At 32.9% G+C, this 18,107-nt stretch overlaps 1 pseudogene; it reads right to left on the reverse strand.

The window, feature by feature from the left end:
• Positions 1–9,585: 9,585 nt before the first annotated feature.
• LOC115231879 lies at positions 9,586–9,731 on the reverse strand (annotated as a pseudogene).
• Positions 9,732–18,107: the final 8,376 nt, after the last annotated feature.

An 18,107-nucleotide genomic window follows, 5' to 3' on the forward strand; every position in this document is an offset into this window, starting at 1 on the left:
AAGTAAGTCCCCCATTAGTACTTCTCGTAAATTCGTGCGGATATTTATTTAATATTTTAGAGAGTTTGAATTCATTAGATTTTTTTGATTTAGGCATCTATTAATATACCTCTTTTATATAAAAACCTTTATCTCACTCAACAAAAAACCGATTATATCTCACGTTATAAAAAAATAATTCAAATATTATTATTCAAATATTTATATTTAAAAAAAAATATTAATCTAATTCATTAAAATATACAAAAATTTGAATATGACTTTATTTTTATAATATAACTTTATTATTGAATATGACTTATATGACCTATTAATAAGTGTCGCAGTAAATAGGGATTCCAGGAAATAGCGATCCGTAGTAAATAGAGCGCATAGTATTCAAATATAAATAAATTAAGCAATTTATATGTCTATTTAGTAATAATCATTTTTATTTTTGAAAATGTTTTTATTTTTTGCAAAAAATAATAAATTTTTATTTGAGCATGGGATATCTATCGATGTGCAATTATGAAAGGGATCAGATTATTGATTATCTAGTCAATGCGAATTTACCGTCAACACTCAGTACCGCCAATGAAATTCGTTCCTTCAGATTCGTTCCTTTGTTCTTTTATGATTGCAATCGAAAATAGACAACTATTGCTATTTCAAAAAAAAAAGAATTTGAATTACTTTTCCATATTTTCATTTTTGTTTAAATAAAATGAAATCGAAACTAAATACACTCCATAAAGATTTAAACGCGAAATTGACTAAATTGTTAACAAAAAGCGTCATTTAAACATTTAAAAAAATTAACAATTCAAACAATAAACGAATCTATTCTTAAGCAAATATTTTCATTATTCCTGTACGATTTTAAAGCAGATTTTGTAGTAAGCTATTTATTAATTTATAAAATTATCAAATTAACGAAAAAATCGTCCTGCACAGTATTTGTCTTTATAGATTTCTCTATTTGGACAATATAAAATTTTATAATTATTTTACTTCGGATCGCTATTTCCTGGTATCTCTATTTACTGTAACAATAAGTGTTTAAATAGTTAAAAAATATAATTAAAATATTTAATTAATATAAACAAACACAAAATGACCTTATTTTGTGATAAGCATTATATGACTTTTGGTTGCCCTAGTTATCAGATAAAAGTTCAATTTCGTTATCGAATACTCCTTTGAATCCGGACGGTTTTTTCCCAAGCACATACATACTTTCTTTATTTCTTCAGCCACTGAATCCCAAACCACTGCAAGGGGATTTTTCATATTTACGTTCATAATTTCTTTCTTAATTGCCATACAATAATTTTCCGAGTCTTCTCACATAAAAATAATTGTCCCACCGTAAAACGGTTAGTACTGATTCACTTTATACTTTTTGAAAAACTTATTTAAAAACAGTTATGTTATAGAAAATAAAATTTCATTAAAAATAAAAAAGTCTCCCAAGAATAATTTGACCCACTGAATGTGGAATAAAAAATTATATAAACAAAGTCTAATTCTAATGATATCACAAAAATAATGAATTTCAATGATCATCGTATTTTACCTTCGAAGTATTCTTTCTTGGATGAATATTAGGCTACATCGTGCGCAGTGGATTCTAAACAAATCTTAACAAAGAATGGAAATTTAAAATCGAATAAAGTAAAATATTACTTGATTGTTAGTAACTTGATAAAAGATGTATAAAATTACCTTAGATTTTCATAAGAGTAGTCTATATATAAAAATAAAGTAATATATTTCTTAGGTTAATTTTTCAGTCAATTCTTAAAATTTTACGGTCAATTAAATTGACTTTTTAATAATAATGGTTCTGTGAACGTGCTTTTAATAATAATTAAAAGCACAAAACATGGTTTTAGCGGCTTAAAAATTCGAAAACTTTAGATATTATAGTTAAAAGAGTCAATTATTAAATTATTTTAAAAAATACTAATGGATCCTTTTTTCAAAAAAACAATACTAGTCACATCTTTATTCAACAGATGCGCAAAAGAATAGGTAAGAATAAAAATACTCTTACTTCGTCTTTTAGTTAATGGTTATTACTTTATTATTTTAGTAAATTGATTTTACTGAAAACTGATAGTTTATCTAGCTGACATTTTTCATAAAGTGAATGAAGTAAATATTAGCTTGCAAGGAAACAAAATTAGTTTAATAAATGTACAAAGAATTATCATGCCTTTTATTGAAAAATTACATATCTATGAAAACAACATTAAGAAAATGATGAGAAGGTGTGCAGTGGTCGGGAATTGTACGTTTTTATTGTGGTGCATTATTATATCATTGTTCTATCATTGTATTTCATTCTTTCATCCATTGATTTTTTCATTAAACTGTATTCAATTGTATCAATCTATTCTTTTTTCATTTGATTGTATTCCATTGTATCAATCTATCGTACCCTTTTCTCACTCCATGTCTCACTGTCTATCTTGTATTCATGCCTGCATGAGGCCGTCCCTTGCAAAAATTGCCTCTCCTCCAACAACAAAAAGAACGATTTCCGATGCGCACTATGCCATCAGTACTTCCATCTAAACTGCCTTAAAATCTCGAAAGAGGCCGCCACAAAGATTCCAAACTTGCTGTATCCATCATGCCTCTCATGCTCAAGTAACTCTCTCAAACCTTCAATGGGGTGCGAAGGAACACCCTATGCGGCCAACGCTTCTCTGCCCAACCATTCCTCGCCAATCATTCCATTTGTTAAAGATTTCCTCTTTTCGTTTGCCTGGGTCAAAAGAATTCGCAGAATTCCAGTCATTTCGCCACTGAGTCCTTATCAACTGCCAGGGACAAATTATATCCAACTATCAGCAAAATTTTTGTTATAGAAGAATTTCTGATATTCTTGGTGTTTAAAATGAGGCTAAACAGCGACATATTTCAGCAAGACGTGACTTTGTTATCGCGAAGATGAGGTCCCTGATCGAGTGCATCGGGATCACGTGAGTTTTGTTTAAACTCTATCGTAATCTTGGCGGTTAAATAAAATAAAGACAATTCCCCATGCCATACTTCAAATGCAATAATGGAATGTTCATCCGCAAATAAAACTAATTTATTCGATTGGTCGACACAATCTCCGGACATGAATCCAATTGAAAACATTTGGGCTAAAATAAAATATGAATTATTGAAGGAAAAAATTGAGAACAAAATAACGAAGAACAAAAGGATAAAATACTCAAAATTTAAAATCAAAATCCAATGGAGTACATTAAAATTGATAAATTCGATGAAAAATCGTAGTTTAGAGTTATTCAAACCAAAAGGAAAACATATACCGTACTAATATGTTTTGACATTTTTTCGGAATTTTTTGTCATAAAAATTGTTTTTCTGCTTTATTCACAACATTTTGAAAAGTTAATAATAAAAATAACGATTCATCAAGTGTCCGGAATTTTTCATCAAGAGGAAAATATTGGAAAACAAAATATTTCAAAAGTGGAGCAACTAACAACAATGTCTTCGTTTAATTATAAAGCTGATGACAAATCAGATATTTGACAATGAATGTTGTCCTAGCACAATACAAAACATTGCTAGAATAATAACACTAAGCAATGGATACTGTTACGAGAAAAACACCATTAATAACTGATAGTACCCCGAATCAATCAAAATATAACATACAGTGAATATATGAATATATGTAAAGCACAAAACAAACTGGAAATTGTACAGAACCAGTGCTTACGGATTTTACTGAAACGTGATAAAATGACGACTACTTCGGAACTGAGAAAAGTGCTATACATTAAAAAATTAATGGACCATCTTACAGAAAGACAGCACATCTTCTTAACAATGGCAAGATATACCGGAGGTCCCCTTGAAGAGGAGTATCTTGCTTATGAAAGCGTGTTAAAAATTTTTAAAAACCATCCCCCTTTTGGACGTTGATTAAGAATTCGAGACAAGGAAATGATAAAAGGAGACGCACTGACACCAAGATCACTTAATTAGACAACTACTATTCCTCTTTCTGTGTTCCCGGGCAATAATATACGAATCAATATTTAGTAAAATAATGGCATGAGTCACAGCATATATATTTAACAGCGTGCTTATAATGGTTCTTGTGGTGTCGAAAACTCTTAATTTTGAAAATAATTTAATGGATTGGCCACATTACAACAATCCATAATTCCCTAATGGGACCCCATTTAAGCAATAGCATTCTTTAATTTTGAAACACATTCGATCGACGGCGATCATAAATATTGCAAGGAAACGAATTAAAAAATGGGCTTAAATTGTAGGAAATAAAATTATCACACAGGAATCAAACGTATAAGTATACTGTTAAATAATTTAAAAATAATTAAAATAAACTCGATAAAATACAATGGATTCAGGGTCAAGTAGAGATGCAAGCAATTTGAAAATTTATCTTTAGGAGCATTAAAAGATGGATTAGTTCCAATTGTGCACAAAATGAATCTTTTGAAAGATATAAAGATTTGTATCAAAAAATCGTTTATAAATATGATAAAGAAAAACATGAAATCATTAAAAAAACACCCATTAAAATTTTCATTCAGATTAGGAAATTAAAATCGGGAAATACCATAAAAATGATGAAATTTCGGATAACTTATTCATTAAAAGAAATTAAATCACAAATATTCCTTCTGAATCCAATTTAATAAAAAAATAAAGCAGAACTAAATAATAGTAACAGTACAACAAAGTAAATCAAAAGCATGTCATAATTTATTAGGTTTGCCATTAAAAATTAAAATAATTTAACAATGAAAAATAGTTTTATAAATATTATTAAAATGATGACAAGAGACAATCGTTATGTTCTGAAAAAGTAGGTCACTTGCGTATGATGAAATTTTTTTGTATAAAACATTATTTTGTCAGCCAATCATTAAAATTATTCGTTCAGTTCCATAAATATTAGTTTATTTGTTCAAATTTCAGATTTGGCGCTTTTTGATGAACAGATAAATCGAAAAGATCTGGAGAGATTCCACTGGCATTTAAATTGTGTTTTAATAAAAATAAAGTTTATTTTTTATTAATATTTGTTTAATTATCTTTATTTTTAATGGAAAACCGAATACATTACGACACATGTGATCACGTGTATGTTTTACTTTGTTGTACTCTTTTTATTATTTTTCTTTACTTTATTTTTAATGTAATTGGATTCAGAAGGAATATTTGTTGATGCAGTCTCTTTTAATTATTAGATTATCTGAAATTTCATCATTTTGTGATATTTTTTCATTTTATTCCATTAATCTGTCTCTTCTACATATTTTGAACTTTCTAAACACAATTATCTTTATTCATTCAATTCTCTTTTTTTGTTTGTTTCATATTTTCCGATTATATTATGTTCATTATCTTTATTTTTACTAATAGTACACGTAGTTTCAAATTTTTCTGAAACTGCTTACTTATTTATATTCAGTTCGTCATATAATGGGTATCTACGGTTAACAGGGTTATCATCCCTATCGTGTTTCAGCAGCACTGTATCTCCTATTATATTTCCACTTACGACGTTTTTCATTTTCTTACAAGCTTTAACAAGGTTTTCATGCACTTTTTTCTCAGTATTTTTATTGTCATTCTTAAAATAATTTGAATTTGACTCATCACTTAGTTCTGCATTTGTTCCGTCGAACATATACAAACGGGATGGACTTTTCCAGCTCCCTTTCGAAACTGGAAAAGTCTTCAGACTTCCCCACCCAAGCAGGAATTGGGTGGGCTCCTTCTTCAGGACTCGATACCGCCTAGACGGCTGTATCGAGTCCAAAATCCCTAAGATTTTAACGACTGATGCCTTTCCACAGGTGGGAAAGACCTCTAGTCGTGCTACCACGCCGAAGGTAATTCTACCACCGGCGCGGGCGGTCTTCCTCTGGTGTGCATTCACCTCTGGAGACGAGTTAGCAGTACCTAAACTGTTAGAGACCGTACGGCAAGCGACACGTTTAGGTTTCCCCACGGTACGCCAGCCGTCCTCACGGACTACCTTTGTAAGTTGCACATCAGATCCTGTTCGCGATCGTTTTTCATCACTTTTTTCTCCTTTAATATTCGGATTTCGTGCACCACAGGAAACACAACCATTCTCGCACGCTACAATCGATTGGTCGTGGACACAATGACGAGCTTGTGTAGCCCGTTTACATCCTTCAGATACAATTTCCCCTCAATTATTGTGAAATTCTCTGCCTTTTTTTCAGTCGATACTTCTTATGCTTGTGAAGATCGACATTCTCATTTTCAACTATGGATCTGTCTTTTAATTGATAGGTTCTTGAATAAATCTTTTTTAACTTTCTTGTTATTTCTTCAGCTGATTTGGTTTTTGCAAATTTTACCACTGCAAATTGTCCATTTTCCAGTTTCAGTTTGTTACGAGTCTTTATAAGGGCGTTTACTTCGTGGCTTTAACTTTGGGAGAAATTTGGTATAATTCCTTGTGGAATGAATTTTTGGAGGTCAAGATGATAAGTGCATTGAGATAATTGACTGCTGCGTCAGTCGAACGAAAGTTGATAATGTCGAAATCATTCAATGATTTTTCTAGAGCGAGACTGTAGTCGTCCCAGAAAGCTCTTTTGTAATTCGTATAACAACGCCGTTGAATGTCGATGTTGGGCTTTAGGATATTCTCAATAATAATCGGGTTGTGATCAAATTAGGTCTTAAATGACCTTCCAAGAAGTAACAGGGGCCAGAATTGGAGTACACAGCGAGATGTCAGGAGAAGAAATTGCGTAGCCTTTTCTTGACGGTGTTCTGGTGTGTGATGAGGGATTGTTGAGGATAACTAAATTATTAAATTGGTCTAATAGTAGAGATCCTCTTGAATTAAGAGATTGATTTTTTACAATATCGGGATCTTTGCGCTCATATCACCACAAATAATGCACCAACAATCAGTCCAAATTGTAAAAGGAGTCGATTATAAAAACCAACTATGAATTATAAAAAAAGATTCAACACAATGCCGTCAAGATTTAAATATCTCCTTAGATCCACTAAATCTGCAATATACCGATCTCTAGGTTTTCTTGCAATTGGGGTGATAGTTGGTTTTGTTGCAATGAAATTTTTCGATCAACACTGATTAAGAACATTACTGGCAATAGACACATTTTGCTATCACACTACAAATTTCTTCTCTTGAATATATTTGGTCTCTTAGTAACGAGAGCATTCTGTCTCTACCAAATCAAAAACAACGTTCCAGATTTCTTTGTTCTACTTTTCGCTATTTATGAGTCTTGAAACCTTCTATTGATCTATAAAACCCGACCTCGTTGAAGAACGAGTCAGTCTCCTTCCGCGGCTCCAGAGCGATTGGCGTAATACGCAAACAGTCCGCGGGGGAAGAATACTTTTGTAGTTTCATCCTTTCGGCGTGGTTTGCAGCCGAACAAGGATTCGCAGCGGAGGAATCGATTCTCGACCTTGAGAAGGCATTCACAACGGTAACATTCATACGAGGGCTTTCCCGAACGAGTACGGAATATTGTCAAATTACTAATCTGTTTATAAACAATTATTTATTGAAAAAATCGAATAAAGTTATTTGTATAGTTTTTTAATTAATTTTTGTAAATCATTTGAAATGTTTTTCAAATTTTTTACAGTATTTTGTTATATTTTGAGAAAAGCAATTCGAACAAGAACTTAATTTATGACAATTTGAATTCCATCAAATAAAGTGATTGGGCTAATATCGTAGCTCTCATCGATTTGGAATTCCATCAAATAAAGTGATTGGGCTAATATAGCTCTCATCGATTGGCCATCTTCTGCATTAAGCATGATATCTTCAACAGTATATTCTTCTTGAAACAGTGCAATAATTTTATTGTCATCAATGACTTTTTGTATTTGAAGCATATCTTCTTCAATCATAATTGGTCTAGCTCATTATTGTTTGATTCAATAATTTGATATGGGGACAACTCTTCTTCAGCATAAGACTCATAAATACCTTGAATGATTCCAACTTTTTTGAAACATTACTAATAGTTTCTTGTTTCACACTTGCCCAAGCTTCGTGAAGTAACAACATAGTGTGTCTAAGATTAACAAAAAATCTAGTGTGATTGATCAAGCGAGTTCATATAATCAACCACTAACTTTTTTTTCTGTAATGATGCTTTAGATTTTTATTATTCCTGCATCCATTGGTTAAAGATGAGCAGTTGAGTTCTTTGGAAGCCTTATAACTTGAATGTTCCAGCTCTCCCTCGAAGCTTGAAAAGTCCTCATACTTCCCCTCTCAAACAGGAATTGGGTGGGCTCACTCTTCAGGACTCGATACCGCTTAGATAATTGCATCGAGTCCGAATACATAAAATTTTTATTACTGAGGTCTTTTCACAGTTGGGAAAATCACGATCTTACTTTTCAATAAACAAAAATTGTGTTTCACTTGAATGTCAATCACAATTGAAGTGTTCACCCAGAATTTCACTTCAGCGTCGTAAATATCGATCGAACTGAATTTGTGTTGATAAATTTAGATTTTTCAATGCCACACATTGTTCATATGTACAGATATATGCATCCTACAACTTCGTTATGTTTTCTCATGTAGTAACTGTTCAACATTCTGACCAATTAATCAACGGATTTCTTGGCTTTTTACAGTAATACATGTTGATTCTTTTGGATCAAAAAATTAATTTCTATCCTAAACACTATATATAGCTTTGTATTTAGGCTGCTATTTCTCGTGGGAAGCTATTGAGAAGATTCAACATCTTCATTCTCCTTACTGTTAAAAAAACAGAATACTGATTTGGAATGAGTTTGTTGCTTCTGTAATAAAGTAAGTAATGTTTTGAATAATCTTCATGCAAACTTTGATGAATTTTATAGATTAGAAAAGAAATTCTCAACCTTCAAGAATTAAATCAATAATTAAGAGTTTCTTTGTGGCTCCGACAAAAAATATTTTTACAAGCTTTCTACACGCACCGGAGGCACGGGTATCAGGTCGGCGCTGGATTTCGCACTTCCGGCATATCTGTTATCGCTTTTAAGCTGCAGTCATCTCGTCCAGAAAGTCCAAACTCACACTACTATCCTTGGACACAGTATTTGACGAGGCTTGCTTGCAGTAGAAGGAAGCTGAACTTTCGATCCAGGATGATGTCTCGAGACAGAATTGTTGGGACGCAATATTGTGCAAAGCTATTGTTGATGACCTAAAGCGGGGGTTGAACCAACACTGTTTTGTCTGTTTGCTTTCTGGGCCACAACACGGGAAGGGTGCATGGCTCCACGCATTTCCATACAGTTCATTCGGTACTTTTATGGACGACGATTGTGAGATAATTGGTGTTCAGGAGATCGGGTCCCGCATGTCTGCTATCACAGGCGACGCCCGCGAATCAAAATGGTTTTTCGAGCGGATATTCCTCGCGATAGTACGCTCTAATTCTTTCTCGATCGCGTCGGCTTCCAGCCCATTAAGCTTTTATTAATTAACTTGTAGTTATTTACTTTGTTGCTTGTGGTTCATTGATTTCTAAAAAAAAATTTTCAAATTTATAAAATAAAAATGTACCGAAGTACACGAAAAAAATACGCCGTAGGACAGCCCGTATGGAACCGACCACACTCGAAGGCGACCCAAAGTGCAATGGATGGCCAGCGGATGGCACATTTGCCTAATTGATAACAAACATGCACGACCAGGTAAGTACTTAGCATATGCACACATTAGGAAATAGATACAACTAAATTATTAAAATGTATGGATTTTTAATTAGCTTTGAGGTATATACATTTAAATAGATTATCCAATTTTTTATTGAGTTTTAACATAAATGACAAATTAAGTAATTACAAATTTATTAAATTTATAAAAAGGTGATTTTTAAACACTACTTGTGATCGCTTAAATGTTTATATTCTCCATTCGACTGTATTTATGACTGTGTTTATGACATTTACATTAGTTATGACATTTACATTAGTTAACCATTATTATAATTTTTAATAACCTCCGTATCAACGTGCTTTTAGGTAAGTTAGTTCTTATAAAGATTTTTTTGTCATTTGGATTTATATGCAATGATAAAAATAAACTAACCTCAATGTTTAATTTGCATGGTCTCTTGGCAAATAATTTTTCGTTTTGTTTTCTGAAAAACAATACAAGTATTATTTAGTTTTTATTATGTATCGTAGATCTAGTCAAATGATGTTCAGTGAAACTTTTGTAATTACAGAGGAATCATTAAAATTTTCATATCTGATTTCAGAATTTATAGCAAAACAACTAAAACCTCACTATTGGCGAAAACTTGATAATCCCTGCTTGTCGTATTATTGCTCGGACTGTGTTTAGGCATAATATGAACAAATAATATTGAAGATATCTTTGTCAGATAACAGTTTCTTGTCGGATTGTGGTTTGTCGGAGAATATTGAAAATAGTGTCTCATTTTTATTAAAGAAACTCACTTGACGAATCTGAGGATATTTCGGAAATGGCACATTTATTGGCATATATACGATTTGTTTATTTTGGGAAAATTACAGAACAATTCGTATTTTATAAGCCTCTTTTAACTACTACTCGAGCAATTGATATGTTCACAATATTAAACGATTATTTCAATATCAATAATATTTCATTTGCCAATTGTATTGGTACATGTACAGATGGAGCCCCATATGTTTGGTCGTATTAATGGACTTGTTTCATCTGTTAAATTTAAAAATAATGAGATGATTTTATCACATTGTTTTTGCATCGAGAAATATTGACTGTAAAAACATTGCCTATGAATTTAAAATCTTTCTTGGATGATATTATCTAAATCAGTGGTTCTCAACGGTGGACGATTCTCCCCTTAGGGATGATCCGATTTATTCACCATGGGGGCGATAATTGAAATAATGAATAAATATGATATTTTTGTTATAATTTATTTAAATTTCTAAGCGTGATTTCTAGTTATCTTTATGGGTCGTGCTCAAAAAAGTCAGAATGTATAAAGATGAATATATTTCTCTTGGCTTTATTAAAGATCCTCAAGATCCTAATAAACCACTTTGCCTTCAATGGGGTGCAATCTTTTGAATTAAGCAAAGAAATCGTCTCGTTTGATTGAACATTTAAAGCGAAAATATCATAATTCAATTGGAAAAAGGAAGACTTTTTTCTAGAATTAAAAAAGAATTTTGAAAATAAAAACACCTTACAGTCAATCTTTAATAAAAATATATCTCAAAATGTCTCTGGATTATCTTTTTCATATAAAGTTGCAGAGATAATTACAAAAACTGGTTTCATTATTATTTTAATTATAAGTACTGCTCATTCGATTGCAGAAAATGTTATCCGTCCTTGTTTAAATTTATTTATAAACGATATCTTACAAAACGATTCTTCAAATATTATGAAGACTATTCCATTAAGCAACGATAGCAGTTTTTACTTTATCTAAGATTTTCCCTTTTTTGTTAAATTCAGGACCAGAAACTATAGTGCGAACTGTATGCATGTTTTTCGAGTAGTAAAAGGCTGCACTAAGTTAGGTTCCCCATCTTGTAATTATTACTTCAGGTGGTAATTCTATATTGTCAAAAGATCTCTTCGAGATTTTTTTTGAGCAATGCAGTTTACATCGTGGCAATCAGATTATTAATATCCCCATAGTGTGTACTCATTTTTAAGGCACAATTATGTAAAAGATGAGCAAAACAAGTGATGTGTATAACATTGTTATACATAATTGACAATGTTTCTGCAGCAGCTATCATGTATGATGCAGCGTCGATAACCAATAAAACAAAATTAATCGTTTGACGTTAAAATCCTTTAAAGTTTCATCGATTATCTGGCAAATAACTGAAGTATTACATATTTCAACAGAAATGCAATTTAATAGATAAATTTTCGATGGATTACAAATAGTCCCCCCAAAAACATTCACAAATTTATTATTTGAAAATTGGGTTTCATCAACAATCAAAAATATTTTCAAATTTAAAATAAGATTTTTTATTCGTTCAAAATTTAGAAGATAATTATCATATACCAATTTGCGACAATAGGTTTCTGATGGAACAGAAAATCCCAAATCGTCGAAAAACTTAGAAAAAAGATTGTGACGAATCTTATAAAGAGGGATATTCACACCCGTCATCATCGAACCAATTTTAAACAAAAATCATTTGGAATTGCAATCAATTTCGATTGATGCAAGTCGTGTGTTTTACTTCTTTTTTATGCATTTCCGTCTGTCTGTGTTGTTCCACGTTAAAACTTTTTGACAAGTTTACCTAAACACAACAGAACTTGCAAGTAAGTCCCCCATTAGTACTTCTCGTAAATTCGTGCGGATATTTATTTAATATTTTAGAGAGTTTGAATTCATTAGATTTTTTTGATTTAGGCATCTATTAATATACCTCTTTTATATAAAAACCTTTATCTCACTCAACAAAAAACCGATTATATCTCACGTTATAAAAAAATAATTCAAATATTATTATTCAAATATTTATATTTAAAAAAAAATATTAATCTAATTCATTAAAATATACAAAAATTTTTTTAAACAGATAAAAAATTATATTTGTAGAAATTTGAAAAGTTCTTATATCGAAAGAGAAGAGATTGATTTGAGAAATCAATTGAGGAAGCCCGCTGCCTGTATGGAAAGCGAGTTCCCTCGGAGTATGGCTATTCCGATCCTTTGTCTTAGCCATACTCCTTCACGAGGATCATTCTTCTTTGTGGCGAGCATTCTTCCGAGTTCGCGCAAGAACTCGGCAGTCGCTGGGCCAACTGCTCCTGATGACTCAGCCGCAACAGGGGTGAATCTGTAGCGGTCCCCGAGGAAGGAATATTTTTTGGTTTTAAGGTTTTCCGCGATTGAGGCAGCTGCTCCAGGTGTCTGAACCGATTTAAGGAGATTCGTGCTTGAGTAAGTATCGACGCAAGTTGCGTCCCAGACCAAAGATCGTCCGGAGTTGAAAGGGAAAAGAGTCATCCCGTCAGGTCTCTTTCCATCACCTCGATCGAGACCCACTGGTTCAAGCTGTGCTGGGAAGCCTGCAGCCTTCAGAGCTCTGACGATCACGTCGTTCAGAGCGGCGTGACGTGGTCCTCTTCCGGCGGATCTCCTGCAGGATAGCGGGTGCAATCCCTTCGCATCGACCGTTTTCCCGCAGCGGCATCGGTGCTCCTGGCAAACGTCTAGTCCAAGTCTTTGTCCGATTCCAATCCTCAAAGAATCGTCGTCCAAAAAAGTCCCGAGATTTGGGCAAGGGATTGCACCAAGCCATGCTCCGCTCCCTCCACTTGAGGCTGACACCAGGCAAGCAAGACGATGTTGATTTGCTTCTTTTTTAAGCCCTTCTGAAATTTTGGAGCAGACAATGTTATCCCAGTTTTTTTGTTTCGTTGTGTCTTCGGGGATTTTGAGTCCTGACCCGTTCCAATCCCGGCAAGCTTCATCAAATGACTCATTCCAGCGAAGTCCAATAGTGTGACGAAGGACTTGCCGTGTCAAATGGTTGCAGCTTGAGAGAGACGAAAGATATGCCGGGTACGCGACCTCCAGCGCCGATCTTAGACCGACACCCCCAAATCCAGAGGGAAGCTTACATTGCTTCCAACCGAGTTCGTCGAAGCGGACGTTGATTAGTGACTCAACAGTTTGTTTGAGAGATTTGTCTATCGAAAGTAGACTGTCGTAATGTTCGTGGCAGGGTGAACTTCGCAGTAGGTATAAAAGCTTGGGTAGTCCGATGTTGTTTCTCATCAGGAAGAAGGATGTGTGAGAGTCGAGGCATGACAATCTTTTTGCGAGGCGAGATAATTCTTCATTTTTAGAAAGTAGATGGTTCCTGAGTTCGTCTTCACTGAGTGGACATCCAAGGAAATATAGTTTATCAACTGGCACAGTCGGGATCCCGGGAAGCAGTTCGTTGAAAAACTCCTTGATAGAGAGAAAGTCAGTGTTTGAGTATGAGACATTTATTAACTCTGATTTGTTAATATTGATGTCCAATCCCAAGTGTTTTAATGCGGGAAGTGCTTGACGTAAAGAGTTGTATGTTTCCTCGAATGATCCTCCAATTGTGGCATCGTCGAGATACCAGAGATTTAGTTGTGCGTCAATTGATCTCACAACATCATCAATTGTCAGGGCAAATAAGAGGGGTCCGAGCGGATCTCCCTGCTGGACACCAGTTTTTGATTTAATGATTTCATCATCAAAAACCAGAGACGTATCTTCTCCGTATGACAATTTAACAAGAGGGAAAAGCATGGGAGCCCTCTTCCAACACGTTTCCATAATGGAGTCTCTTCTGAGAGAATTGAATGCATGGTTATGTCCAATTTGATTCCAATGCATTCGTTTGCAGTATTCTTCTGTGTAAAGAAACGCCTTGCTGCATGAACCGCTGCCTCACATCCGTTCTGGATACTAACACCCATTTGTTCTGGGAAGAACTCCGCACCGAGTGGGCGGCTCACGAGGGTCGAAGCAATCTTCGCTGCGAGTCTTCTGAAATAGTTTCCGACCGCAATATGACCTATTAATAAGTGTTTAAATAGTTAAAAAATATAATTAAAATATTTAATTAATATAAACAAACACAAAATGACCTTATTTTGTGATAAGCATTATATGACTTTTGGTTGCCCTAGTTATCAGATAAAAGTTCAATTTCGTTATCGAATACTCCTTTGAATCCGGACGGTTTTTTCCCAAGCACATACATACTTTCTTTATTTCTTCAGCCACTGAATCCCAAACCACTGCAAGAGGATTTTTCATATTTACGTTCATAATTTCTTTCTTAATTGCCATACAATAATTTTCCGAGTCTTCTCACATAAAAATAATTGTCCCACCGTAAACGGTTAGTACTGATTCACTTTATACTTTTTGAAAAACTTATTTAAAAACAGTTATGTTATAGAAAATAAAATTTCATTAAAAATAAAAAAGTCTCCCAAGAATAATTTGACCCACTGAATGTGGAATAAAAAATTATATAAACAAAGTCTAATTCTAATGATATCACAAAAATAATGAATTTCAATGATCATCGTATTTTACCTTCGAAGTATTCTTTCTTGGATGAATATTAGGCTACATCGTGCGCAGTGGATTCTAAACAAATCTTAACAAAGAATGGAAATTTAAAATCGAATAAAGTAAAATATTACTTGATTGTTAGTAACTTGATAAAAGATGTATAAAATTACCTTAGATTTTCATAAGAGTAGTCTATATATAAAAATAAAGTAATATATTTCTTAGGTTAATTTTTCAGTCAATTTTTAAAATTTTACGGTCAATTAAATTGACTTTTTAATAATAATGGTTCTGTGAACGTGCTTTTAATAATTAAAAGCACAAAACATGGTTTTAGCGGCTCAAAAATTCGAAAACTTTAGATATTATAGTTAAAAGAGTCAATTATTAAATTATTTTAAAAAATACTAATGGATCCTTTTTTCAAAAAAACAATACTAGTCACATCTTTATTCAACAGATGCGCAAAAGAATAGGTAAGAATAAAAATACTCTTACTTCGTCTTTTAGTTAATGGTTATTACTTTATTATTTTAGTAAATTGATTTTATTAAAAACTGATAGTTTATCTAGCTGACATTTTTCATAAAGTGAATGAAGTAAATATTAGCTTGCAAGGAAACAAAATTAGTTTAATAAATGTACAAAGAATTATCATGCCTTTTATTGAAAAATTACATATCTATGAAAACAACATTAAGAAAATGATGAGAAGGTGTGCAGTGGTCGGGAATTGCACGTTTTTAGTGGTGCATTATTATATCATTGTTCTATCATTGTATTTCATTCTTTCATCCATTCATTTTTTCATTAAACTGTATTTAATTGTATCAATCTATTCTTTTTTCATTTGATTGTATTCCATTGTATCAATCTATTGTACCCTTTTCTCACTCCATGTCTCACTGTCTATCTTGTATTCATGTCAACGCCTGCATGAGACCGTCCCTTGCAAAAGTTGCCTCTTCTCCAACAAAAGGAAGAACGGTTTCAGATGCGCTATGCCATCAGTACTTCCATTTAAACTGCCTTAAAATCTCGAAAGAGGCCGCCATAAAGATTCCAAACTTGCTGTATCCATCATGCCTCTCATGCTCAAGTCACTCTCTCAAGCCTTCAATGGGGTGCGAAGGAACACCCTATGCGGCCAACGCTTCTCTGCCCAACCATTCCTCGCCAATCATTCCATCTGTTAAAGATTTCCTCTTTCCGGTTGCCCGGAACAAAAGAATTCGCAGAATTCCAGTCATTTTCGCCGCTGATTCCTTATCAACTGCCAGGGACAAATTATATCCAACTGTCAGCAAAATTTTTGTTATAGAAGAATTTCTGATATTCTTGGTGTTTAAAATGAGGCTAAACAGCGACATATTTCAGAAAGACGTGACTTTGTTATCGCGAAGATGAGGTCCCTGGTCGAGTGCATCGGGATCACGTGAGTTTTGTTTAATCTCTATCGTAATCTCGGCGGTTAAATAAAATAAAGACAATTCCCCATGTCATACTTCAAATGCAACAATGAAATGTTCATCCGCATATAAAACTAATTTATTCGATTGGCCAACACAATCTCCGGACATGAATCCAATTGAAAACATTTGGGCTAAAATAAAATATGAATTATTGAAGGAAAAAATTGAAAATTGAGAACAAAATAACGAAGAACAAAAGGATAAAATACTCAAAATTTAAAATCAAAATCCAATGGAGTACATTAAAATTGATAAATTCGATGAAAAATCGTAGTTTAGAGTTATTCAAACCAAAAGGAAAACATATACCGTACTAATATGTTTTGACATTTTTCGGAATTTTTTGTCATATAAATTGTTTTTTTTGCTGTATTCACAACATTTTAAAAAGTTAATAATAAAAATAACGATTCATCAAATGTCCGGATTTTTTTTATCGAGAGGGGAATATTGAAAAACAAAATATTTCAAAAGTGGAGCAACTAACAACAATGTCTTCGTTTAATTATAAAGCTGATGACAAATCAGATATTTGACAATGAATGTTGTCCTAGCACAATACAAAACATTGCTACAGTACCGCTCAAATGTTTCGGACCACCCTATTTTTCTCAATTTCCAAGTCAATCCTAAATTATTTTTATACGGTTCTTTAGAGAAACTTATTAGATAAGCTTAAATACATTTATTCTATTCTAAAATTTTCTTTAAATATTTTTGTTTGGCGCCAATTGAATATAATTGATTTTTGACTCGATCATATGTTCCGGACCAGTTGCAATCATATGTTTCGAACCAGTTAAATCTCTTTAAATTTAAATAATTTTTGATTCAATTAAAAACAAAAGACTAATAAATAACAAATGCCGCGTGTTTCACTGGTTGATCGGGTCGCTATCATCACTTTTTTTAAAGATGGAGCTTCACAAAGAGAAATTGCCGAAAAATTAAAAATATCCAAAACTGCTGTTCAAAGAACAATTTCCAGATATTCATCCGTTGGACTATATTCCGACAGACCCAAATCTGGTCGACCGAGATTGTTATCCCCAAGATCTGAACGCAAATTAGTGAGAATTTCGAAAGCAGACCCCACAAAAACGGCAAATCAAATTAAATTTGATATGAAATTAAATTCTATTGTAAGCACAAATACAATTAAAAGATGCCTACAAAGAAATAATTTGAATGGGCGAAAGCAATGCCCAAAACCAAGTCTTTCCATATGCCATAAAAAGGCTAGAAAAAATTGGTGCATTGAGAAATTAACTTGGAGCCAAAATGATTGGGGTAAAATTATTTTTAGTGATGAATGCAAAATAAATTTGCATTCAAACACAAAAAATTATGTTAGAAGGCCACCAAACTCTAGATTTGACTAAAAATATTGTTTAAAAACACGAAAATTTTCTCCTAGCATTATGGTCTGGGGAGCTATTGCTGCAAATGGATGGAGAAACATTGTCTTATGCATTAAAAATGTTGATTCCGCAGAGTATCAGAGAATTATAAATGTTGGACTCGAAAATTTTTATGATGA

This window comes from Octopus sinensis, unplaced genomic scaffold (genome assembly GCF_006345805.1).
Source record: "Octopus sinensis unplaced genomic scaffold, ASM634580v1 Contig18913, whole genome shotgun sequence".
Taxonomy (NCBI): Eukaryota; Metazoa; Mollusca; class Cephalopoda; order Octopoda; family Octopodidae; genus Octopus; species Octopus sinensis.